General features: G+C 40.1%; 1 protein-coding gene and 1 long non-coding RNA gene across 5 annotated transcripts in view; one reads left to right on the top strand and one right to left on the bottom strand.

Annotated features, from left to right (window-relative positions):
* LOC133553101 (uncharacterized) overlaps window positions 1–18,216 on the top strand; it is a 49,950-nt gene extending 31,734 nt beyond the window's left edge. For both annotated transcript variants that reach the window (XR_009806841.1, XR_009806840.1), the window contains 2 exons: window positions 15,515–15,673; window positions 17,872–18,216. This is a non-coding gene — a long non-coding RNA (uncharacterized LOC133553101). The remainder of the gene's footprint in view (window positions 1–15,514; window positions 15,674–17,871) is intronic.
* LOC133553098 (exostosin-1) overlaps window positions 1–27,356 on the bottom strand; it is a 368,373-nt gene that overhangs the window by 255,975 nt on the left and 85,042 nt on the right. The window lies entirely within an intron of this gene.

Genomic DNA, 27,356 nt, shown 5'->3' with positions numbered 1-27,356 from the left:
CCACCAGTTGGGAACCACTGGTCAACTGTATAACAGTTACTGTAATATTTCCATGTCCGTCCAGAGTGATTGACCACTTTGCAAAAATGAAAACGAGACGTTACAGTTTACTTCTCAGAAAATGATTCCCTGAAAAGACACACAACAGTTGTTCATTTATTCTACTACTGTGGCTTTATTGTTTTGTGTATATTTTATAGTTTTTTGTATCTGACATAGGATTAGCCACATTGCCATAAATGGAAATCAAATAATATAAAAGAACCCAGAGATGTAGGGGTGCTTTATTTTTTGTTTTACTTTTGTATATGTTAAATTTGCAGATGATTACTGCAACATATATTTCATAAAGATTCTTTGCTCTTCCTTTTTGCTTTTACCAGTAGCAGTTTAGAAATCTGGAGTAAAATAGTGCACAAGTAGGTCAAATGCATTAGTTAATTTCAGGTGAAGATCCATACAACATCATCTGATATGATTTCATAGTTTAAAGCACTATTTATGTATTTTTTATGATAAATAGGTGCTAAAAATGTTTTTGCTTGCGCGCCTTGCATGCTCACATGAATTATTTGTGCCCCAGTACAGTATTAGGTCTAGTGACCCCCCTGTTTCCAGCACATTAACTTTTAGCTTGTCCTGTATTGCTATTGATTTCTTTAAAGGAGCTGTTTGCAATATATTTTTTTCAAAGTAACCACCATATTTGTTTTAAAACTGGATATATGTTTCACAATTAATTTATTTACGTAATGTATACAAAATTTTGCTGGCCCCCAAAAAAATGATTGGTGTTTATCGCGGTCAGTTACGCTGTCTTGTCAACACGTATGTGCAGGGAGAGCATGCACACATACAAAAGCAGTCCAAGAGAAGCAATCATGTTGTTGTTATGATAGAATATACATTCAATAACAGCGAATGCTAACTATCCAAATAGCTATTATTCGCTAACATCACCCAAAGCTAATGCACGGGAATGAGTTACCTACTTATGTAGTTACATCTTTACGTAGAAGTAGCAGGATATAACACTTGACATACATTAAGAAAGTTAACTCCCTCTAGGCATCTGTGTAAATCAGGGGTGTCAAACATACGGGCCGCGGGCCTGATCAGGTTTTCTATGTATATAAATTAGCCAACATTTTTGAATGAAAGAAACTGCTTGTAGAGTTTGCCCTCTAATGGGTTCTTCAGACCACCACAGACTGCCAGGAATTCAGGATACATTCATCCATTTCCTACCGCTTATTCCATTTGGGGTAGCGGGGGGCGCTGATGCCTATCTCAGCTACAATCGGGCGGAAGGCGGCGATCACACTGGACAAGTCGCCACCTCATCGCAGGGCCTACAAAGATAGACAGACAACACCCACACTCACGTTCACACACTAGGGCCAATTTAGTGTTGCCAATCAACCTATCCCTAGGTGCATGTCTTTGGAAGTGGGAGGAAGCCGTAGTGGATACAACTATGTTTTATTTTCCTTCAATGGTGCAAAGTTTTTTGCTTTTCAGCACAGTGTCTTTTCTGCTGCACCTCCAACTCCCACCACTCGTTTCCTCACGGCTGCTGCTAATAAAGGCGACAGGTGATTAGATAACAAGCCCACCTGGGCCACCTACACACCTGTCGCTGTCTTCGAGGCCAGCCCTGACCCACCCCGTTCCGCGGCAGGCCCACAGGCCATGCCCCCCTCCACATTGCTGTTCTAAATGTGTACACTAGATGTCACAATAGCACTTCTTTGTATTTTTCTAGATGATAATACATATGTACAAAATAAACCAAATGATGTTAGTACATCAATCGAGGAAAATGATCAAACTAATTAATAACATCCCGTAATTTGATTTTGATATTATTTTTCTATCTTGGTGCATTGAAAATGTACACCAATGAGCTGACTGATGAACATTATCACGTCATTTATTCAGAAAGTATTAATAGCGACAAAAAAAGATACAATACTACTAATCGCAACACGTGCGTTAAAAAAAACAAAAAAACATAATGATTTGTACATTTTCAGAATGTGCTTGTTCTATTTTTAAACAAAGGAAGACATCGCAAATCGTCTTTATTTTTAAGGTATCGTGCCGTGATTTTACCTGGCAACTTGACTTGGGAATAGATTTTTCTCCATGTGGCCCCCGATCTAAAATGAATTTGACACCCCAGGTGTAAATGTTGAAAACAAGCCCTTCCTTTTAGCAATTTTGAATTGGCAAAAAATAGAGAAGTAAAAAATTTAGCCCCAAATGCACCTCTCTTTCCAAAGCAAACTAAAATGTTGGTGAAGACACGCGGTCTTGCAGTAATTCAACATGAAAGCTGCTTAATAATAATACAGCACGCGGGCTGGCGGAGTAAATAAAACAGTGCGCGAGTGCTCCTTGTTGTGTCTCGGGATTTGGAGCCGCCACAGTCTGCTGTCCCGCTGTCAGTTAACGTCGCTCACCCCGACACGGGCTCGCCTGATTCGTCCTATTGGGACGGCAAGGCTGGCCGGGACGCGGTGGGGCGGCAGGACCCTCAAACCTGGTGACGGGGATTTTTGAGCATCGCTGCAGGACTTTTAATGGACGGATGGCACGCAAGGCTGCTCACCCAACGATCGTCACACACACACGAGGCGTGCTGAAATGTGTTCTCTGCATTTGACCCATGCCCTTGTTCACCCCCTGGGAGGTGAGGGGAGCAGTGAGCAGCAGCCTGCGCCGCACTTGCGAATAATTTTAATAGATTTAACCCCCAATTCCAACCCTTGATGATGAGTGCCAAGCAGGGAGGCAATGGGTGCCATTTTTATAGTCTTTGGTATGAACTCACGACCTTCCAGTCTCAGGGCGGACACTCTAACCACAACTTTCTTCTCGCGTCTCAGGGAGTGACGTCATGCATGCAGCATGTCACGGTTTGTTAGCTCAAGGACGAGTCACGTGTACTACATACTGTACTAAGATCATAAGTAGCAACCAAGGAGGATGGAGAGAGATTGGCATTTTCTTGCTGGAATTACTGCCATGATTTGAATTTAAATTTAATGTCAGCTAATGACAAAATGAAAGTTCATTGAACACTGTGCTGGCGACATCCTCACATTAGCCCCACATCGTACCCATCTCGACACTGCACCAGTGTCGCAACCATGAATTTACAATGAATTGATTGTCGTGGACCCCGACTTTAACAAGTTGAAAAACTTATTCGGGTGTTACCATTTAGTGGTCAATTGAACGGAATATGTACTGAACTGTGCAATCTACTAATAAAAGTCTCAATCAATCAATGACGACTTTCTTGCTAAATCTGGCGACTTTCCAGATCCTGTTGGCACCTTTTTTGGAAACAGCTACAAGCGACAAATCTAGCGACTTTTTCCGGCATTATTGGAGACTTTTCTTGTGTCTTGGAGACTCTGAGACGAAAGCACGCTGCAGTTACTGTCCTCAGTGAGCGGTGGCGCGTGCTGCTGAGAGCTCCTCCCCTGTCCCAAAATACTCACAGGCGGTCAGTCTGCTGCGCGAGCAGAGCGTAGGTCCTACTCAAAGTCCAGACAGCACGTGGTCTCAGCTGCTACTAAGTAAAAAACCTGTTTTGTAATTAGGTCTGGGCGATATGGCTTAAAACTGTATTATATTATCCATCCATCCATCCATCTTCTTCCGCTTATCCGAGGTCGGGTCATGGGGGCAGCAGCCTAAGCAAGAATCCCAGACTTCCCTCTCCCCAGCCACTTCATCCAGCTCCTCCCTGGGGATCCCGAGGTATTCCCAGGCCAGCCGGGAGAAATAGCCTTCCCGACGTGTCTAGGGTCTTTCCCGTGGCCTCCTACCAGTCGGACATGCCCGAAATCCCCTCCTTAAGGAGGCGTTCCGGTGGCATCCGGACCAGATGCCCGAACCACCTTATCTGGCTCCTCTCGATGGAGCAGGAGAAAAATATATCAAATGTTAACATTTTTATATTAAATGTAACTTTCTTATCATTATAAGCCCCTCAGCTATCAAGGCAGAAAGGAAAGGAAATGTCAACAGCATCCATCCATCCATTTTTCTACCGCTTGTCCCTTTTGGGGTCGCGGGTGATGCTTGAGCCTATCTCAGCTGCATTCGGGCGTAAGGCGGGGTCATACTTGCCAACCCTCTTGATTTTCAGTTCCCCTGCCAAATTCCTCCCGATTTCCGCCCGGAAAACAATATTGGAGGCGTGCCTTTGACGCCCTCTACAACCTGTCGTCAAGTACGTTTTCCCTCCTTACAAACAACATGCCAGCCCAATCACATAATATATGCGTCTTTTAATATAATATATGCAAGGCATACTTGGTGAACAGCCATACAGGTCACAGTGAGGGTGGCCGTATAAACAACTTTAACACTGTTACAAATATGCGCCACACTATGAACCCACACCAAACAACAATGACAAACTCATTTCGGGAGAACATCCGCACCGTAACACAACATAAACACAACAGAACAAATATCCAGAATCCCTTGCAGCACTAATTATTCTGGGACGCTACAATATACACCCCCGTTACCACCGAACCCCGCCCACCTCATCGCAGGGCCAACACAGATAGACAGACAACATTCACACTCACATTCACACACTAGGGACCATTTAGTGTTGCCAATCAACTTATCTCCAGGTGCATGTCTTTGGAAGTGGGAGGAAGCTGGAGTACCCGGAGGGAACCCACGCAGTCACGGGGAGAACATGCAAACTCCACACAGAAAGATCCCGAGCCCAGGATTGAACCCAAGACTACTCAGGACTTTCGTAATGTGCCGAAATGTCAACACAACCATGGAAAACACTCAAACAATCAATGTAAACACATTTTTAAAATAACAATAAACACCTCACAAGTTTTTAAAATAAGGTGCAAACATAGGAGGGAATATGTGAGAAATGTTTAATAAAGTGTAATACAATAGTGCAATGTGTAAAAATGTAAACAAAGAACCGTGAGTGAGAAGAACAATTATTTGCATGTTTACTGCAAATAATTATGGTCTGTGTAACATTTCATTTGTTTTTATTGTTCTTATTTAAGTATGGACATGAATGTATGTTATGCAGTAATTATTTAAATATTATTACACCAAATCATTTTTTTAAGGAGCACGTGTTATATTTTTTTGTTTATTTTAGTCATACGGTCCTGCTCTTTAGTTCTTACCTGTTGTTTCCGTACATTCATATACTGTAGGGTTGAAAAGAAAAGATGAGCGCGGCGAAGGACTATTTTTGAATTTTTATTCTCACTTCATGCAGAGAATCAACAGCGAGATGGCACAACCAAACGTGATAGTTGATACTGTTATGCGATTGGCTGCGTAGCGTGTCCCTCCAATTGCTCATTGGCCACTTCCTGTTTTGATAGTTTACCAGATTACGACAACAAATGAAACATTTTTACAAAAAATATATATTCATCAAACGTGTTATCGAACACCATTTTATACATGGATTAAATGCCGATCGCAATATAAAAATGTTCTTCTGTCATGTTTTGTGATCATCTTTTGTATAGTTATGTTTGAACTTTCACAGTATCCTGTTAGACCCGCTCGACATCCATTGCTTTCGGTTCCCCTCGAGGAGGGGGTTGCCCACATATGCAGTCCTCTCCAAGGTTTCTCATAGTCATCATTGTCACCGACTTCCCACTGGGTGTGAGTTTTCCTTGCCCTTATGTGGGCTCTACCGAGGATGTCGTTGTGGTTTGTGTTGTTGTTTATGCAGCCCTTTGAGACACTAGTGATTTAGGGCTGTATAAATAATCATTGATTGGTTGATTGATTGATTGATTGTTTGGTTAAAACTTCAATAGTCCCTGTTTTTATGCATCCTTGTTTGTTTTGTCACCATGACGACCCATTAGTATCACCTGCTTCATTCATGAGACTCACGCACCTGTTTTAATCATGTCATTATTATCTAAGCCTGGTTTTTCAGTTGGTCGTCTAGGCGTCAGCACTCGTTCTATGCTCATTCCATGCTTTTCCATGAAAGTTTTTGTTAATTCATGTCACGTTTAGCTAGCCTTTTGTTTCTTCCCCACAGTCTACGTTAAGCGTAAGTGTTGTTCCTTAGCCAAGTTTTTTGTCTCCGTCATGTGCGCGCCTTTTGTTTACACTTTTTATAGTAATAATTAAATCATGTATTTATCTTCACGCCATGTCCTGTCGAATTCTTTTGCATCTCGGGAAAACAATCCATGCAGCAAGCTGCAAAATAGTTCAAGCTTTGACAGCTTCACTACCCAAACTTTTCGTTTTACAAATCCGGTTCGAAAACCAATCAGGTTTGTAAATCGAGGTTCCACTGTACAAGTAAAATCTATTTGCATTTACTTTTTTAGAGTAACTTCACTGCGTTCCACACAGTCCAAATCCTCTCGAGACTTTTCATTGTTGTTGAACAATGACAATAAAGTTTTTATCTCTCGATCTCTCTCCCCTCGCTCTCTGTTTCATCCTCTGCCTCTTACTTTACTGCGAGGATGGGGTGGTGTTTCATGCGGACTGTAATCAAGATCACACGTTTCCTCCAAAAAAAGAGCTGCCATAAAAATGTTAATAAACACTGCGTCTGTGGTTACGTAGACAATGTGAGCCAGATAATGTGCAGGCTACTTACACAACAAGATGAATTCCAATAAAGCTGCCTTAGAATTGTAACTTGTGATGTTGCCAATAAAAAAGCACATGAAAACTGTACTTTGCCAAAACAATATATTACTCATGGAGCAACATAAACTGTGATGCCACGCTTATTTAAAAATAGGGATCATTATTCTGTGTATTTCCACCATGAATTGATTAACGTGCACCCCGACTTAAAACATTTAAAAAACTTATTCGGGTGTTACCATTTAGTGGTCAATTGTACGGAATATTTACTGTACTGTGCAATCTACTAATAAAAGTTTCAATCGATCAATGCTGCGCGTGTGTTCCGTGGGGCGCAGCAAGCAGGCAAGAAGCACAAAGAGGGCGGGATTTAGTGTTGACACTTGTGGTGTTTTAGCGCCTTAAGTAAAAGTTGCAAACAGCCTCTTTAACATGAACACATAGGGCCTGATTTACTAAGATTCAAACACCACACGCTCGACAGCATGTGGTAAGAAATTAAAAAGTGTGTACTATTAGTGGGCGTGTTGAAAGTGATTTACTAAAACTGTGCATGCAATTGAAAAGTGGTGCAGACCGCTTTGTTTGAATTAGCGGAGATGATCGTTTTCTGCAAATTCATGTTATCAGCCGCCTCCCTTTGTGTGATGTGTTGAACCAGCAGCACACATCTATAACCTGCAACACCTTTTCTGAATCGCAATCTAGACAACAAAGACATATGCACATGACATTTAATTCTGTGCGCAAGGCTGTGAATCGCATCACCAGCACATCCGTGCGTGTGGAATGACTCAAACACTAGAAAATGCATAATGAAAGACGTGATGCAGGACATATAGTAATATATTTCCTAAATGAAATGAAAACAACATTTTAAAAAAATGTAAGCAGACACACAAACACATCAGTTTGAATCATTTTAAGATACGTTATAAAACGAAATTGCTGAATAGACGACATGTCTAATGTTTTTTTTATTTTTTTTGACCGTCCAAATGGTCAAATAAATAAAATGTGTGGACACACATCTCCCGTCCAAAGGCAAAACCCAGTAACTCAATTTTGGTCAAAACTGGGCTGATAATAATTTTGGAGTTCCTAGGTGATATGCTTTACATTACTGGATGCGATATTGTAATTTGTTCCGTAAGTAAGCTGTTACGCGCATGTCAGGACCTAGCAACTACCACATAACCGCGTAGATACAACAGAAAAACTTAGTATCTCAAGGGACCAATCGAAGCTTCTTTGTCAGTCGCCTTATTGTCTTTAATGAGACATTTGCACGAATGGGGGCCGACGGTCAACCTGATTATGTGATATTATGGCACGAGGGGATATTTGGAAGATTGGCCCTGGATGTTGCAAGCACCTTCATTAAATGTATTGTTCTTGATTCTTCCCTTTGCATACTCTTTTGGGCAGATAACTGTGGAGGTCAAAATAAAAACTGGACGCTGTACACGGCTCTTGCCCAATGTGCAAACGCAGAATGGGGCCCACCCGAGATTGTGATAAAATATCTGGAGAAAGGGCACACGTTCATGAGAGCAGATTCAATCCATGGCTCAATCGGCAAGAAAATGAAAGCTCAAGAAAACATCTATACGTTTGATGACTTTGTAGATCTTTGGAAGACAGCATCAAGATAGATTGGTTTTCCTTTGTTTTCTCAAAATCAGCTAGAAGTGAGTTACTAGGTTTTGCCTTTGGACGGGAGACATGTAGGAAGGAGGATTCTCATCTTTCCCCCTATCCTGCAGCCGTGTGCGGAACTGTCAGTTTGCACGTCCTTCTAACATGTGCTAAATTAAATGCACTCGCAAAACAGTGATGAGTATCTATAAACCCCATTGTGCGTGTTAAATAATTATATTTGCATCTCCTCATCCCAGTAATGTGGACATTCTGATGATCAGCATGTATTTTGCATATTAGTGAAGACAGCGACGTAAAATGGATTGCACACATTATTTTGCTCACTTAACAGACGCAATCCACTTTGCACACGTTTAGTAGATCAACTGTGCATGTTTATGATTGATTGAGACTTGTACTAGTAGATTGCACAGTACAGTACATATTCCGTACAATTGACCACGAAATGGTAACACCCAAATAAGTTTTTCAACTTGTTTAAGTCGGGGTCCACGTTAATCAATTCATGGTAGTGCTATCAAGTATGCCCGTGTTTTAGTACACGCGAACCTTTAATAAATTCGGCCCAACTTTAAGATTGTGACACTATCAGTAAATGTATACTATTTTGAGTTAGGCCTGTTGGAAGGAATTCAAAACATTTTTTAACTCTTTTAAAATATGGCTTTATGATTACCGAGACTGCATCTAAAAACTGAGGCAAAAAATATATATATATTTATGTCGAAAACTGAATAATGCCAAAAGTAAGATGTACACAAACATATGGTTACACAATATAGACAATGAAAATGATATATGATGTCAATTTAGCCCACGATATAGCTTGTAATACTTTAGTTATATCGTGAAAATGCATGTTGACGACACAATCTACCTTTGTCCTGTAAATTTGACAGCGACAAGTGAACAAATGCATCTTCAATGCTATATAGCATTCTCACTAGCAGCTAACGTCCCTCCACATTACACTTTCAATCTATATTTTGGACACAAGTAATTGCCTATGTTAACAATACTCGCCTCCATGGCGGCAAATAAAAATGTCTCTTGCATGTATTATTATCACTATTGGACAAGGAATAGAATTTAATCAGAGCCAACAGTAGGAAATCATTTCAATATGTAATTGATATTGTTACACCACCATCATATGTTTTTGTTTGATTATAATGGTGATCAAAAATTGTATTATTCAATGATATTGAACATTTGAGTATCAGCATTGGTATGATCAATACTGCATCTTTAACTACTTCATATTGCAAAGGCATCAAACTCAAGGCCTGGGGGCCAAATCTGGCCCGCCACCTAATTTATGTGAACCGCAAAAGCCTGGAAATAATATGCGCTAATAAAATGCTTAATCTTTTGCAATTGCATATCTTTTCATATTCAATATTATCAAAATCATGTATTTAAAGAATATTTTTTGTTAAAATAGAGATAAATACTGTACTTAAATATCTGCTTGACTTATGATTTCAAAACAAATGATCAATGAAATTGTAGACTGTAAAATTGACAATAGATTTTACGAGTTTTTTACCGTAAAATCAACTTTGGTACTGTTTGTTCCATACACAGTAAGACACTAAAACACTAAAAAAACAAACAAAAAATACAGTAAAACAAGATTTTATGGTAAAAAAAACAAAACACTAGCAGTTCTGTTGCTTGGATTTTACTGCTAAAAACAGTGGTATTGTTTTTCCATTTATTACATTTCTTTATATGCTGTAAAAAAAAACAAAAAAAACACTGCTTTTACTGTAAAATTCTGGTGACTGAGCTGCCAGTTTTTAGAGTAAAATTTAAAGATTTTTTTTTTGCAGCTTATATAAAAAATGTTATTGTTCATGTATTAAATATATATATATATATACACACACACACAAAACTAATATATAATATATATATATATATATATATATATATGTATATGTATTTATATGTATATATATATGTATATATATGTGTGTGTGTGTGTGTGTGTATTTATACACACATTCATATATTACTCATTTTTAAAAGCCGCCCTCTGAGGGCAACCATAACTGTGATGTGGCCTTCAATGAAAACGAGTTTGACACCCCTGTTGTATTTGATCTATACCCACATTTGTGGGTTCTTCCAGTCCTTTGAGACATTTGTGATTTAGGTCTATATAAATAAACGTTGATTGATTGATTGATTTGTAGCATTACCTAAAATTAATGTAAAGTATGAAAACAGAAGAATAGGTTCTAAGTTATTATATTTTTACACAAGTGTAGACAGAACCATGTTACAACAGAAAGTAACCATCCATCCATCCATTTCCTACCACTTGTCCCTCTTGGGGTCGCTGGGGTGCTGGAGCCTATCCCGGCTGCACTTTGGTGGAAGGCGGCGTACACCCTGGACAAGTCGCCATCTCATTGCAGGGCGAACACAGATAGACAGACAACATTCACACTCACATTCACACACAAGGGATCATTTAGTGTTGCCAATCAACCTATTCCCAGGTGCATGTCTTTGGAGGTGGGAGGAAGCCAGAATACCCAGAGGGAACCCACGCAGTCACGGGAAAAACATGCAAACCCCACACAGAAAGACCCTGAGCCCGGTGATTGAACCTATCGATTGTGAGGCACACACACCAACCCCTGTTTCACTGTGCTGCCGAAAGTGACCAACTATTAACAGTAAATAAATCAAATAGTATAAAAGTAGTTTCACACAAAAAAGGCAAAAAAATAAAAAGACAGGTCTACATTTGTTTTCAAAGTCTCGCGTCATTAGTTAGCATGCAAACGAGAATCCTATTGATCTCTTAACAAAGTGCCACCAGGATGCTTCGATTTGCTGTTAATTTACTCCAGAAAACAAGAACATCAACATTTGCCAATTAGTTTAAGGCTTGGGGTGGTGACATCAGTCTCATTAGGCTAAATGAGGCCCGCCGTGATGCTCTTCACTGGACCTCATGACAAATTCTCCACTTTGGACCAACAACAACTTTGCTAAGCAGTTTGTTCGTCACAGTCCTCCCGCAGTGGAATATTCATGACACGTCATGTTCCTTTGTTCCGTCTCATTATGTCGCTACATTGGAAATGACAAGGTACAACAGCCCGGAACCTTTTTCTTTCCCCCCCGAATCTGTATACTTCATCACGGTGAAGTAGCAGAAGTGGATAAAAAGCCGCTATGAAGCGATAATAGAGAACACGCTGCACGAGGTAATGGAGGTTTTGTCAGGTCCAATAAAAGCCGTCCGTCCTGTGTCTGCTTCCAAGTGTGTTTACAGACACAACGCAGCAATTTGTCATAAACACGCAGCGTTGTTGAAGAAAACTTGGCAAAATGGGCTGTTTATGCTCCCCATTTTTCATTTCTCCTGCCATCCCTCTCGCTGGCTGCTTATAATGAGAGTAATGACCTCCTCTGTAAGACGACAAAGAGAAGGGCGCAGCCAGCACAAAGGCCCGATGAGAGCAGTCATTTGAGGACCATTAGCCCAGCCGCCGCTAAGGTGACTCATTTGTGCCACGCCAATGAGCGCCTGCATTAGCGGGGTGCGGTTCGATTGCAGGCAGCCGGTCGATGCAGGGCCGACTTCTTTGGGCTGAGATGGTCTTAAACGGGAAAGTTTATCAGGCTGGATCGGACACTAGTTGATCTGTGCTAATGATAGCTCCCCCTTTCTTTGTGTACAGCCAGTTAAAGCGAACATGGTGATCAACCCTAGAATATTTGTATTTATGACACAAATCACACTGATGTTGTGGTAAAAAAATTGATTCATGTCCAAATTGTTACTCTTGTTTATCCTGATTCTAAATTGATTCATAATTTTTAAGAAAATATTTTTAAATATATGTACAATACAGGCCAAAAGTTTGGACACACCTTCTAGTTTCTTCAAAATAGCCACCCTTTGCTCTGATTACTTTGTTCGCACAGTCGTGGCATTCTCTCGATGAGCTTGAAGAGGTAGTCACAGGAAATGGCTTTCACTTCTAAGATGTGCTTGAAGTTCCCCGAGCGAATGCCATGAGTGTGCAAAGCAGTAATCAGAGCAAAGGGTGGCTATTTAGAAGAAACTAGAATATAAAACATCAATCCATCCATCCATCCATTTCTACCGCTTATTCCCTTTTGCGGTTGCGGGGGGCGCTGGCGCCTATCTCAGCTACAATCGGGCGGAAGGCGGTGTACACCCTGGACAAGTCGCCACCTCATTGCAGGGCCAACACAGATAAACAGACAACATTCACACTCACATTCAAACACTAGGGTCTTTTTTGTTAAGGTGTTCATTCATAGTTTTGATGCCTTCAGTGACAATCTACAATGTAAATAGTCATGAAAATAAAGAAAATGCATTGAATGATAAAGTGTGTCCAAAGCCACATATGCGGTCCTCTCCAAGGTTTCTCATAGTCATCATTGTCACTGTCACTGACGTCCCACTGGGTGTGAGTATTCCTTGCCCTTATGTGGGCTCTACCGAGGATGTCCTTGTGGTTTGTGTTGTGGTTTGTGCAGCCCTTCGAGACACTAGTGATTTAGGGCTTAGAAATAAACATTGATTGATTGATTTATTGATATATAAGAAATACTTGACTTTCAGTGAATTATATATATATATATATATATATATATATATATAAGAAATACTTGAATTCCAGTGTTCATTTATTTACACATATACAAACACATAACACTCATCTACTCGTTGTTGAGTTAAGGGTTGAATTGTCCATCCTTGTTCTATTCTCTGTCACTATTTTTCTAACCATATGCATGTACCGTAGATGGAAGTATTATCCTGTTTAAGAGTGTCACAACATTGCTGTTTACGGCAGACGAACTGCTTTACGGTAGACGAAAACGTGACTGCTGTTGTTGTGTGTTGTTACCGCGCTGGGAGGACGTTAATGAAACTGCCTAACAATAAACCCACATAAGAAACCAAGAACTCGCCCTTGATAATTCTACAGTTAAAATGTCATTGGGCAGGCACGCTGTTTATATTGTGGGAAAGCGGACGTGAAAACAGGCTGTCCTCACTCAGGTCCGCATGGAGCTGGAGGGGGCGTGGCATCTAGCTCCGCCTGAATTTCGGAAGATTTTCGGGAGAAAATTTGTCCCGGGAGGTTTTCCAGAGAGGCGCTGAATTTCGTGAGTCTCCCGGAAAATCCGGGAGGGTTGGCAAGTATGCTACACACACAACATGAAGGAGACTATTATATGTCTCCGTTATCAATCAATCAATCAATCAATGTTTACTTATATAGCCCTAAATCACTATTGTCTCAAAGGTTTATCTATAACCCATAAAGTAGGCAGGCACGGAGCTATTTCTCAGCGTGTTTTTATTCCAGCCGGCACGTTACTACACCGACACACAACATCCGAAATCCCATCATGCATTACTTAAAAACTACGGCAAGTAGAAATATCCAAAACCATAACAGAGACGAAGCAGAAGAACGAAGAAGAGACAGTCATGGCGACGACATGTTTAGAAAGATAGTGACAGGGAATAGATCAAGGATGGACAATTCAACCCTAAACTCCCTACTTTCCTGCAAATTTAATTTCACAGATGCTGCCCATACCTATGCTCCTTCAAATGCTGTGCTACTGGCTGCAAAGCATTGCACTTTCAAATACAACAATGAGTAGAGGAGTGTTGTGTGTGTATATGTGTAAATAAATGAAAACTGAAATTCAAGTATTTATTATATATATATATATATCTCTCTCAGTGGTTCTTAACCTTGTTGGAGGTACCTAACCCCAACAGTTTCATAAGCGCATTCACCGAACCCTTCTTAAGTGAAAAATAAAATGTTTTGGGGTTTTTTCAAATTCAAGACAAAGTTTGATGTTTTTGGTAACATTTTAGTATGGGGAACATATTCTAAGTAACAAAGACTTAATTTAGAGTTATTTGAACACTTGGGGAACATATTTTAAGTAATAAAGACTTAATTTAGAGAAATTTAGTTAGAGTTAGGGTCGGAGTTAGGGTTATTTGGTTAGGGTCAGGGTTAGAGTTATTTGGTTGGGGTCGGGGTTAGGGTTATAATAAGGCCATGCTGAATAAGGCATTAATAAGTACTTAATAATGACTAGTTAAGAGCCAATATGTTACTAATTTGCATGTTAATAAGCAACTAATTAATGGTGAATATGTCCCCCATACTAAAGTGTTACCATGTTTTTTTTTTTACTGGTGCACAAAATGAACCGTGCATGAACATCACCTTGTTCATAAAACGAAACCAACACAGTGCGTAAACTCACAACAAATTACACGCCTGAAAATCAGTCAGCTGTTGCCGTATCCGTAATATGCCGGTAGGGAGAAGTTTGTATTTACACGATGAGTCGGGTGTGTTTTGACCTCCGCCGAACCCCTGAGGCCGACTCACCGAATCCCTAGGGTTAAGAACCACTGATATATATATATATATATATATATATATATATATATATATATATATATAAGAAATACTTGAATTTCAGTGAATTCCAGCTGAATTCAGTGAAATCCAGCTATAAATATACTCCCCCTGGAGGTATCAAGGTTGGCAAGTATGAAATAATGCTGAAATAAATGTTCATGTTCTTACAAGAGACATCTACCGAGACATCTTGAATGATCAACGTGGGGTGTTTGGAGTCGCCAATAGCACTCTCATTTGCAGCAATCATTATTTCTGGCCATTAGCTGGCATATTAGCAAGCGGAGGCATGTCTAAATTAGCCACATATAAACTTACCAGCACACACACAATAGCCGGTCCATTAGGGCACCGTGCACAAATCAAGCAGGAAATAGAAACCCTGCACTGTAAATGAATATATGCAAAACAGCCTGAACTAGCTCTTAAAACGTCAATCCCGTAACAGTCCTGACTTTTAAGTAACAAGATCGGGGAGACAGGATGCGACGTCAACAGGTAAAGAGAGACGGTAAGTAGACAGCGCTCAAGGACGGACTTTGGACAAAAACAGGAAAATGTTGCTTTTACCGTTTGTGCTCTTGCAGATAATAAGGTCAAGCAAAATATTACACTTAATTTTATAAACTTAAGCTGCCTAATTAACCTTCCACTGGAGACAATTGCATACACGCAATGTCACGACGATGTTGAGAATTATCCTCAGTTTGTCTTTTTTCTCATCGCCCCCCCAGGACACAATAGTGCTACTTAGGCTCCCTGGCAACTCTCCGAGAGCTTGTTAGGTTCCTGAGTGAAGGCGGCGGCGTTAAATGGAGCTGGAGGAGAAGCGCAGAATGGGAATAAATGCGCCTGGCAGTGGTGAGGGCCCAGGCGAGCCTAAAATGAGACAGGTAAGCAGTGACGTGTGGTGAGGTTCATGGCTGGTGAGGCACTGACTTCATCACAGTCAGATTTATAAACATATGAACCCTATAGAGCAGTGGTTCTCAAATGGGGGTACGCGTACCCCTGGGGGTACTTGAAGGTATGCCAAGGGGTACGTAACATTTTTTAAAAATATTCTAAAAATAGCAACAATTCAAAAATCCTTTATAAATATATTTATTGAATAATACTTCGACAAAATATGAATGTAAGTTTATAAACTGTGAAAAGAAATGCAACAATGCAATATTCAGTTTTTACAGCTAGATTTTTTGTGGACATGTTCCATAAATATTGATGTTAAAGATGTATTTTTTTTGATATGTTTGGTGTTAAGTTCATGAATCCAGATGGATCTCTATTACAAACCCCAAAGAAGGCACTTTAAGTTGATGATTACTTCTATGTGTAGTAATATGTATTTATGATTTAATCACTTGTTTATTTTTCGAAAAGTTTTTAGTTATTTTTATATCTTTTTTTCCCAAATAATTCAAGAAAGACCACTACAAATGAGCAATATTTTGCACTGTTATACAATTTAATAAATCAGAAACTGATGACATAGAGCTGTATTTTATTTCTTTATCTCTTTTTTTCAACCCAAAATGCTTTGCCCTGATTAGGGGGTACTTAAATAAAAAAATATTCACAGGGGGTACATCGCTGAAAAAAGGTTGAGAACCACTGCTATAGAGTATCTTATTCACCCTTTGATTGGCAGCAGTTAACGGGTCATATTTAAAAGCTCATACGAGCATTGTTCCCTGCTTGGCACTCAGCATCAAGGGTTGGAATTGGGGTTTAAATCACCAAAAATGATTCCCAACCGCTGCTGATCACTGCTCCCCTCACCTCCCAGGGGGTGAACAAGGGGATGGGTCAAATGCAGAGGACAAATTTCACCACACCTAGTGTGTGTGTGACAATCTTTGGTACTTTAACTTAATGTAGCAGGTACTTTAGCTAGTATAGTATAGTATAAATAAATTACACTTATTATCATTATTAGAGATAATACTGCTAACATTAACAATTTAAATAATCACATGTATGTACAAAATAACAAACACGACAGTACACAGTGTTGTCACTATGACAGGTGTAACACAGTGTTGTCACTATGACAGGTGTAACACAGTGTTGTCACCATGACAGGTGTAACACAGTGTTGTCACCATGACAGGTGTAACACAGTGTTGTCACCATGACAGGTGTAACACAGTGTTGTCACCATGACAGGTGTAACACAGTGTTGTCACCATGACAGGTGTAACACAGTGTTGTCACCATGACAGGTGTAACACAGTGTTGTCACCATGACAGGTGTAACACAGTGTTGTCACCATGACAGGTGTAACACAGTGTTGTCACCATGACAGGTGTAACCGCGCTCCAGCGGCTGTGTTTATTCATTGTCATCACTGTAGCATAAAAAAATGCAAATGGCCTTAAAACGCCACAATACTCAGTCACCATATTTATGTACCCAAAATAAAGACTCGACATAAATATAAATTCAATCGGATCAGAAACATTGGAGGAAACGGGATTAAAACCAGATGCTAACCACCCATAGAAAATACATGGATACGGCTAGTAGCTACTATTAGTAAACAAATTCACTTACCAACTAGGCTTAATATCTCAACATTGACACACTCTTTCGTCGCAACTTGGCCCTGATGGTCGGCACCTATAAGTTTACAATTAGTTGTAAAATGTTGGACGGTTGTTTTTACGATATGCAGGCAAACGACAACTTTAAAACATACCGGCTTCAGATGTCCCCATGCAGGCCTAGCCGAGTGGTGCAAGAATGATCTCTGGGATCACTAGCGCCCTCTACCACCAGGAGGCCGGAGAACAGGTGCCTCACATTGTGCGTCTTCGCAGCAGTTTTATGATTGCCCAGCAGAACAAATACGTTACACACATACAGTTGTTGACAAAATACACTGTGCATTATATACCTCAGTATATAATGTACAGTAATTCTCAGTATTTGAACGGCAAATGTGAAAATTAAGCGATTTTGAATAAAAAAATAATTTACAACTGGTGAAGTTAAATGGAAAATAACTTTATAGTATAATCACTGGATACATATAACAATATAATATTTGTTTTTTCTTTTTACATTTTTTTCTTTCCATGATGGCAGGTGAGGCCCCGTCACTGCAAGTCACTGCAGGTAAGCCACCTGTCACATTTCTGAAGGAGCTGTCTTTATGGTCCAGCCCACACCTCTTCAGCTTCGCTCACAATCACACACGTACTTTAAGCACGGTCTCGTCTGGATGCTTTCAATAGTCTGCTTTTTATGCTGTTACATACTGTATATTCATATATTTCTTTAAAATCCTGCAGCGAACACAAACAACACATTATAATCAAAAATGTAATGTGGGAGTGTAAAGATTAACATTAGTTGATGTTGAACTGTTTTGTTTTGTTCCACTCTGTATGAAGCTTTTGTCTGGAAATAAAACATGACTTTTAACAATAACTTGGTGTCTTAACTAAAAAGTTAAAGAGGCCAGGTTGCTGGGAGTTGCAATAGATGAAATACTATCTTGGCCACTCACATTAATAACATAGTAACAAAAATGAGCAGAAGCTTTTCAATCATAAGAAGAAGTGCCTATTTTTAACTACCAAAACTACAAAGCAAGTTATACAATCCCTTGCATTGTCACATATTGACTAGCAATATGGTCTAATGCATCTAAACAAGATCTAAATAAAATCCAGCTTACCCAAATCAGAGCTGCCAGACTAGCTCTCCATTGCTCATTTAGGCCCGGCATTGAGATCATGCATCATGAATTGTCATGGATGAAAGTTGGCAAAAGACTAGCGTGTAGTTTGATTCTATTTTTAAAAAACATCTATATACCATTGAACCTTTATATCTGTATTTTCAGCTGTTGCTTGCTAGTGACAGTCACAACTATGGTACCAGGTAAGGGTATGGGAAAAAATCGATCCGAATACATTGTGCGATTCAGAATCGATTCTCATTTTTAAAAAACCTGACCCAGCAACACTCAGAACTGCATTAAACAGAGCAAATGAGAGAAGACACAAACACAACACAGAACAAACCAAAAGTAGTGAAACAAAAATGAATATTATCAACAACAGTATCAATATTAGTTATAATTTCAACATAGCAATGATTAGAAATCCCTCATTGAGATTATCATTAGACATTTATAAAAATAAAAAAAAGAACAATAGTGTCACAGTGGCTTACACTTGCATCACATCTCATAAGCTTGACAACACACTGTGTCCAATATTTTCACAAAGATAAAATAAGTCATATATTTGGTTTGTTTAATAGTTAAAACAAATTTACATAATTGCAATCAGTTGATAAAACATTGTCCTTAACAACTATACAAGCTTTTTACAAAAATCTGCTACTCTGCTTGCATGTCAGCAGACTGGGGTGGATCCTGCTGAAATCTATGTATTGAATGAACACGGAATCGTTTTGAATCGGAAAAATATCGTTTTTGAATCGAGAATCGAATCGAATCGAATCGAAAAAATCAATATATTATCGAATCGTGACCCCAAGAAATGATATTGAATCGAATCGTGGGACACCCAAAGATTCACAGCCCTAGAACCAGGCTAGCCCTAAGAGGTGCTCTCACCCGTCTTAAACCCAAAAGTGATGTTTTGAAAAAGACTAATGTATAGGACAATCACTTACTAGAATCGACTTCCACAATATCTGCTATCAGTCACTAGCATAGTGGGTTTTAAGAATAGACTAAGAGGAGAAGTATTGCGGAAAGAGATTATTCTAGATCAGGGGTCACCAACGCGGTGCTCGCGGGCACCAGGTCGCCCGTAAGGACCAGATGAATCGCCCGCTGGCCTGTTCTAAAAATAGCTCAAGTTGCAGCACTTACCAGTGAGCTGCCTCTTCATCATTCATCATCAGCCGTTGTCAGTCCACTGCTGGACGAAAGCCTCAGCATGTTTCTGCCATTTGGCGTACTTTTCATGCTGGTTATCAGCCTACACCTTCCACGCTGGCTTGGTGCGGGTTGAAAGGGGTATTTTATATCAGAGATCCTTCTCCTAGACTAATTGCCTTACTGGGCTGTTGAACTTAGTCTGTCCTGTTGGTTGTCATTTACCCAGGGACCCGCTCAGCTTTATGGCGTTAACCGCCCGCCAGTCACAAGAGAAGGTGCAAACGGTTCTTTGTGTGCATTTTATAGACGTTAGTTGGGACTAACTAACCCACACACAACCTCCCATCTCATGCCTGGATGTAGTTTAAGGTCATACCCAGGAAACAGCCTCTATTTTTTTAAATTGTATTTATTTATTAGCAAGATGGTCTTGCTTTGGTGATTTGGTGTCCATTTTGACATGATTTATGAAAAAATTTGAGAGTTGACTTTTGTATTTTACATGAGTTATTATTCGTACAAACATGGTGAAAAGTAATTCATGATTTGTTAAAAAATGTTAGTGGCAAGCTCAGAGGTGTCAAACTCATTTTAGATCGGGGGCCACATGGAGAAAAATCTACTCCAAAGTGGGCCAGACTGGTAAAATCCAAGCACGATAACTTAAAGATAAAGACAACTCCAGATTGTTTTCTTTGTTTAAAAATAGAACAAGCACATTCTGAAAATGTAAAAATCATAATGTTGTTGGATTTGTTTGTTTTTACACTTACATGTTGCGGTTAATAGTATTCTATCTTTATTTGATACATCTCTGCGACATCGCGGAGCTCCTGCTAAAGATGGAACATTTGGCAGAAATACCGGACAATTCTACAAACTTTATGGCTGGCTCACATCGTGGTCACTCCGTGATCACGTACGACCGCCAGACACTTCTGGATGTGGACATATCGGGCCGTTTTGGACTGATAGACGCGTGCTTGCTAGACTTGCTAACTAGCATGGGAATAATTCGGCGGCTACATCCAGCGGCCTGTGAAGCAGGGGAGTATAGTAGCAGCGGGGGCCGTCTACGGAGCAGACGCCAGCGGTGTGATCGGAAACGCGGATGCCGAGCGGGGCTAAAAACAAAGCAGAAGGCTAATCCCCACAGAACACCACTTCCCTCCATCCTGAAGCCGGATTTAAATGGAAGATGCGAGGCTACTGGTCTGGGTAAGGTGTCAGTTAAATTAGAACAAGTTTTTTCTGCTTTGAGTGTTTCAGAGTTGGACATGTGTTTTACTGAGGTGGCTAACTATGATGCGTGCAGTTTATCAAAGCAACAAACAAACAATCGGAAAATTCCCGTTACTGAGGTGGCTAACTATGATGCGTGCAGTTTATCAAAGCAACAAACAAACAATCGGAAAATTCCCGTCTTATCAATTCCTAGATATGGTCGTAATTATACTAAATGCACTGGGCATAATAAACACAACATTATTAATATTGCTACTACGGATAATTTGATAAAAAAATTCCCTAAAACAGCCCACTACCTATAATATGTTTTTTTTTAAACATAAGATCATTGTCTCCCAAAACGTTGTTAGTTAATGATATTATCAGAGACAACAATCTTAACGTCATCGGTCTCAGCGAAACCTGGCTTAAACCAAATGACTCTTTTGCGCTAAATGAGGCATGTCCTCCTAACTTTACACATGCGCATATTGCTCGTCCTCTTAAAAGGGGTGGGGGGGTCGCACTAATATACAACGAAAACTTTAACCTTAGTCCTAACATAAATAATAAATATAAATCGTTTGAGGTGCTTACTATGAGGTCTGTCACACCGCTGCCTCTACACCTGGCTGTTATTTACCGCCCCCCAGGGCCCTATTCGGACTTTATCAATGAATTCTCAGAGTTCATTGCTGATCTAGTGACACACGCCGATAATATAATCATAATGGGGGACTTTAATATCCATATGAATACCCCATCGGACCCACCGTGCGTAGCGCTCCAGACTATAATTGATAGCTGTGGTCTCACACAAATAATAAATGAACCCACGCATCGCAACGGTAATACGATAGACCTAGTGCTTGTCAGGGGTAGCACCGTTTCCAAAGTTACGATACTCCCGTATACTAAAGTATTGTCCGATCATTGTCCGATAAAATTCGAGGTTCAGACGCATGTTCGTCAAACTAATAATAATAATACCTGCTATAGCAGCCGCAACATTAATACAGCCACAACGACAACTCTCGCTGACCTACTGCCCTCGGTAATGGCACCATTCCCAAAGTATGTGGGCTCTATTGATAACCTCAGTAACAACTTTAACCACGCCTTGCGCGAAACCATTGATAACATAGCACCGCTAAAGTTAAAAAAGGCTCCAAAAAAGCGTACCCCGTGGTTTACAGAAGAAATTAGAGCTCAGAAATTATTATGTAGAAAGCTGGAATGCAAATGGCGCACGACTAAACTTGAGGTGCACCATCAAGCATGGAGGGATGGTTTAATAACTTATAAACGCATGCTTACCTTAGCTAAAGCTAAATATTACTCAAATCTCATCCACCGTAATAAAAACGATCCTAAATTTTTGTTTAGTACGGTAGCATCGCTAACCCAACAAGGGACACCTTCGAGTAGCTCCACCCACTCAGCTGATGACTTTATGCAATTCTTTAGTAAGAAAATTGAAGTCATTAGAAAGGAGATTAAAGACAATGCGTCCCAGCTACAACGGGGTTCTATTAACACTTATACGATGGTATATACGGAGGATACTGCCCTCCAAAATAGTTTCTCTCATTTTGAGGAAATAACATTAGAGGAATTGTTACAACGTGTAAATGGAATAAAACAAACAACATGTTTACTTGACCCTCTTCCTGGGAAACTGATCAAGGAGCTTTTTGTATTATTAGGTCCATCAGTGCTAAATATTATAAACTTATCACTTTCCTCGGGCACTGTTCCCCTAGTATTCAAAAAAGCGGTTATTCATCCTCTTCTTAAAAGACTTAACCTCGATCCTGACCTCATGGTAAACTACCGACCGGTGTCTCACCTTCCCTTTATTTCAAAAATCCTCGAAAAAATTGTTGCGGAGCAGTTAAATGAACACTTAGCGTCTAACAATCTATGTGAAACCTTTCAATCCGGTTTCAGGGCAAATCACTCCACGGAGACAGCCCTCGCAAAAATGATCTATTGCTAACGATGGATTCTGATGCGTCATCTATTTTGCTGCTCCTCGATCTTAGCGCTGCTTTCGATACTGTCAATCATAAAATGTTATTAGAACGTATCAAAACACGAATTGATACGTCAGACTTAGCCCTGTCTTGGTTTAACTCTTATCTTACTGATAGGATGCAGTGTGTCTCCCATAACAATGTGACCTCGGACTACGTTAAGGTTACGTGTGGAGTTCCCCAGGGTTCGGTCCTTGGCCCTTCACTCTTCAGCATCTACATGCTGCCGCTAGGTGACATCATACGCAAATACGGTGTTAGCTTTCACTGTTATGCTGATGACACCCAACTGTACATGCCCCTAAAGCTGACCAACACGCCGGATTGTAGTCAGCTGGAGGCGTGTCTTAATGAAATTAAACAATGGATGTCCGCTAACTTTTTGCAACTCAACGCCAAAAAAACGGAAATGCTGATTATCGGTCCTGCTAGACACCGACCTCTATTTAATGATACAACTCTAACATTTGACAACCAAACAATTAAACAAGGCGACACGGTAAAGAATCTGGGTGTTATCTTCGACCCAACTCTCTCCTTTGAGGCACACTTTAAAAGCGTTACTAAAACGGCCTTCTTTCATCTCCGTAATATCGCTAAAATTCGCTCCATTCTGTCCACTAAAGAGGCTGAGATCATTATCCATGCGTTTGTTACGTCTCGCCTCGACTACTGTAACGTATTATTTTCGGGTCTCCCCATGTCTAGCATTAAAAGATTACAGTTGGTACAAAATGCGGCTGCTAGACTTTTGACAAGAACAAGAAAGTTTGATCACATTACGCCTGTACTGGCTCACCTGCACTGGCTTCCTGTGCACTTAAGATGTGACTTTAAGGTTTTACTACTTACGTATAAAATACTACACGGTCTAGCTCCATCCTATCTTGCCGATTGTATTGTACCATATGTCCCGGCAAGAAATCTGCGTTCAAAGGACTCCGGCTTATTAGTGATTCCCAAAGCCCAAAAAAAGTCTGCGGGCTATAGAGCGTTTTCCGTTCGGGCTCCAGTACTCTGGAATGCCCTCCCGGTAACAGTTCGAGATGCCACCTCCGTAGAAGCATTTAAGTCTCACCTTAAAACTCATTTGTATACTCTAGCCTTTAAATAGACTCCCTTTTTAGACCAGTTGATCTGCCGTTTCTTTTTTTTTTCTTCTATGTCCCACTCTCCCTTGTGGAGGGGGTCCGGTCCGATCCGATCCGGTGGCCATGTACTGCTTGCCTGTGTATCGGCTGGGGACATCTCTGCGCTGCTGATCCGCCTCCGCTTGGGATGGTTTCCTGCTGGCTCCACTGTGAACGGGACTCTCGCTGCTGTGTTGGATCCGCTTTGGACTGGACTCTCGTGACTGTGTTGGATCCATTATGGATTGAACTTTCACAGTATCATGTTAGACCCGCTCGACATCCATTGCTTTCCTCCTCTCCAAGGTTCTCATAGTCATCATTGTCACCGACGTCCCACTGGGTCATTATTGTCACCGATGTCCCACTGGGTGTGAGTTTTCCTTGCCCTTATGTGGGCCTACCGAGGATGTCGTAGTGGTTTGTGCAGCCCTTTGAGACACTAGTGATTTAGGGCTATATAAGTAAACATTGATTGATTGATTTGTTGTCATTTATATTTTCTGAATAAATTATGTGATAATGGTAATCAGTCAACTCATTGGTGTTTATTTTCAATCTATCGCGATAAATTAAAGTATGTTATTTATGTAGTTTGATCCTTTTCCTCAACTGATGTATTAACATCATGTGGACACATTTAGAACAGCAGTTTCTTTCATTCAAAAAGTTCAGGTTTATTTTTTATACATAGAAAACTCATCCCGTCTGATTCGGCCCCCAGGCCGTACGTTTGACACCCCTGGGCTAGCTAGTTAAAATGGGATATTGTTGTAACCCATATTTAAAATACCCTTTAAACACATGCATACAGTGCAAAGACTTTTATTCTGGTGGTTTATTTCCTGCCCCAAAATGGCGCTCGCTTCCTTTTAAGGAGAGTCCCTCCCGTCTGCTGTGGCTGTGGTTGCTGTGAGACGCACTGGAGAAGAAACGCTCAAAATCTTCTCATCCTCACACTTTGCAAACTTCATAATTAGAGCCACTATGTTCGATTAACTATCGGGCTGTACATGGTGTGTTGTTTTGCCCTCGATTTGTCAGGTTAGGTTTTTTTTTTTCGGGAAGGAATACCCGGTGACCCAAACAACCTGAGCTCCCTATCCACCTTCAAACTCAACTCAACAAAATGGCGAGCTAAACAACTATGCGGTAGGACAAGCATTTTTTTTTCTCCTCCGTTGCGAACCATTTTTGGATTACTTTTATTTTTGGAACTGAACTTTTGGACTGACGCAAAAGTCGTTGTGTTTATGTACCTTTTTGAACCGAACTGTGGACTGGGTCCAAGAAGGAAGCAGGAATGTATCTTGTGTTTTTGTTTTGGGATTTTTTTTATTTTCTATTGTGTTATCTGTGGTATTTATGTTCTTGGGTCAATACATTTAATGCAGTCGAAATCTAGATAACTAGTTTTTGTCATCTTTCATACCTCAGGCTCCTAGACGAACCATCTTCTGTCACACGGTTTACACTCTTAACCCAATGTGATTTCACAAGACTGTATTTGAAGTGATCATTTGAAAATGTTCAATTTGAAAAATGTGCACTTAGAGAAAATACAAAAATAAAGTGTTGCATATTGATATTTATCTGTTTCTATATATATTTATTGTGAGAAATCAACGAGATGATCAGTGTTTCCACAAAGATAAATATCAATAATTATTAATAATAACATAGAGTTAAAGATAAATTAAGCAAATTGGCTATTTCTGGCAATTGACAAACCCCGTTTCCACATGAGTTGGGAAATTGTGTTAGATGTAAATATAAACGGAATACAATGGTTTGAAAATCCTTTTCAACCCATATTCAGTTGAAGGCACTACAAAGACAAGATATTTGATGTTCAAACTCATAAACTTTTTTTATTTTTTTTTGCAAATAATAATTAACTTAGAATTTCATGGCTGCAACACGTGCCAAAGTAGTTGGGAAAGGGCATGTTCACCACTGTGTTACATCACCTTTTATTTTAACAACACTCAATATACGTTTGGGGACTGAGGAGAGTAATTGTTGAAGCTTTGAAAGTGAATTTTTTCTCATCCTTGTTTTATGTAGAACTTCAGTCGTTCAACAGTCCGGGGTCTCTGCTGTCGTATTTTACGCTTCATAATGCGCCACACATTTTCGATGGGAGACATGTCTTGACTGCAGGCGAGCCAGGAAAGTACCCGCACTCTTTTATTTACAAAGCCACGCTGTTGTAACGTGCTGAATGTGGCTTGGCATTGTCTTGCTGAAATAAGCAGGGGCGTCCATGAAAAAGACGTAGCTTAGATGGCAGCATATGTTGTTCCAAAACCTGTATGTACCTTTCAGCAGTAATGGTGCCTTCACAGATTAGAAAGTTACTCAAGCCTTGGGCATGAGTAACCCATCCCCATACCATCACAGATACTGGCTTTTGAACTTTGCGCCGATAACAGTCTGGATGGTTCGCTTCCCTTTGGATGACACGATGTCGAATATTTCCAAAAATAATTTGAAATGTGGACTTGTCTGACCACAGAAAACTCTTCTACTTAGCATCAGTCCATCTTAGATGATCTCGGGCCCAGAGAAGCCGGCGGTGTTTCTGGATCTTGTTGATAAATGGCTTTCGCTTTACACAGTTGAGCTTTAGCTTAGTAGCGAAAAACTGTATTTAGTGACAGTGGTTTTCTGAAGTGTTCCTGAGCCCATGTGGTGATATCCTTTAGAGATTGATGTCGGTTTTTGATACAGTGCCGTCTAAGGGATCGAAGGTCACGGTCATTCAATGTTGGTTTCCAGCCATATTGCTTACTTGGAGTGATTTCTCCAGATTCTCTGAACCTTTTGATGATATTATGGACCGGAGATGTTAAAATCCCTAAATTTCTTGCAATTGCACTTTGAGAAACGTTGTTCTTAAACTGTTTGACTATTTGCTCACGCAGTTGTGGACAAAGGGGTGTACCTCGCCTCATCCTTTCTTGTGAAAGACTGAGCAATTTTTGGGAAGCTGTTTTTATACCCAATCATGGCACTCACCTGTTCCCAATCAGCCTACACACCTGTGAGATGTTCCAAAAAAGTGTTTGATGAGCATTCCTTAACTTTATCAGTATTATTGCCACCTTTCCCAACTCTTTTGTCACGTGTTGCTGGCATCAAATTCTAAAGTTAATGCTTATTTGCAAAAAAAAAAGGTGTTTATCAGTTTGAACATCAAATATCTTGTCTTTGTAGCATATTCAACTGAATATGGGTTGAAAATGATTTTAAAATCATTGTATTCCGTTTATATTTACATCTAACACAATTTCCCAACTCATATGGAAACAGGGT

Source organism: Nerophis ophidion, linkage group LG05, assembly GCF_033978795.1.
Source record: "Nerophis ophidion isolate RoL-2023_Sa linkage group LG05, RoL_Noph_v1.0, whole genome shotgun sequence".
In the NCBI taxonomy this organism is placed as follows: Eukaryota; Metazoa; Chordata; class Actinopteri; order Syngnathiformes; family Syngnathidae; genus Nerophis; species Nerophis ophidion.
This window is presented reverse-complemented; position numbering and strand designations above follow the sequence as displayed.